The following is a 688-nucleotide window of genomic DNA, read 5'->3' on the forward strand; positions in this document are numbered from 1 at the left end:
CCCGTTTCAAGGCCAATGTTCTTGACGCTCAACTGCGCTCTCAATACTAAAGGCCTTTTAATAAGGTAAAGGTAAAAGGACCCCGACCATTAGGTCCAGTCATGGCCGACTCTGGGGTTGCGGTGCTCATCTTGCTTTATTGGCCAAGGGAGCCGGCGTACAGCTTCCGGGTCATGTGGCCAGCATGACCAAGCTGCTTCTGGTGAACCAGAGCAGCGCACGGAAACGCCATTTACCTTCCTGCTGGAGCGGTACCTATTTATCTACTTGCACTTTGACGTGCTTTTGAACTGCTAGGTTGGCAGGAGCAGGGACCGAGCAACGGGAGCTCACCCCGCCATGGGGATTCGAACCGCCGACCTTCTGATTGGCAAGTCCTAGGCTCTGTGGTTAATGCAGGACTCTAAAAAGAAGTTAACCATGGTTTGTGTGTAACTGGCTTTTCTCTCCTCTCAAAATATGCTTATGGGTAGCTGCCATTAAACAGATGCACCTGGTCCCACTTCAAAGTTTTGCCTTGAGATGATCAGCCAGGAAACCTTATATAACTGGGGAAGCGTTTTATCATTTGTGCCCACTGGTTACAGGTGAAGGCGGCATTTTTCCTGAGCAACATTTTAAAATATACAGACTTTTCTATGGTGCAAGGTATGACCATCCGTGGAAGTAGGGAAAAGAAAGGATAGGC

This window comes from Podarcis tiliguerta (assembly GCF_965153285.1).
Source record: "Podarcis tiliguerta genome assembly, chromosome: 6".
Classification (NCBI taxonomy): Eukaryota; Metazoa; Chordata; class Lepidosauria; order Squamata; family Lacertidae; genus Podarcis; species Podarcis tiliguerta.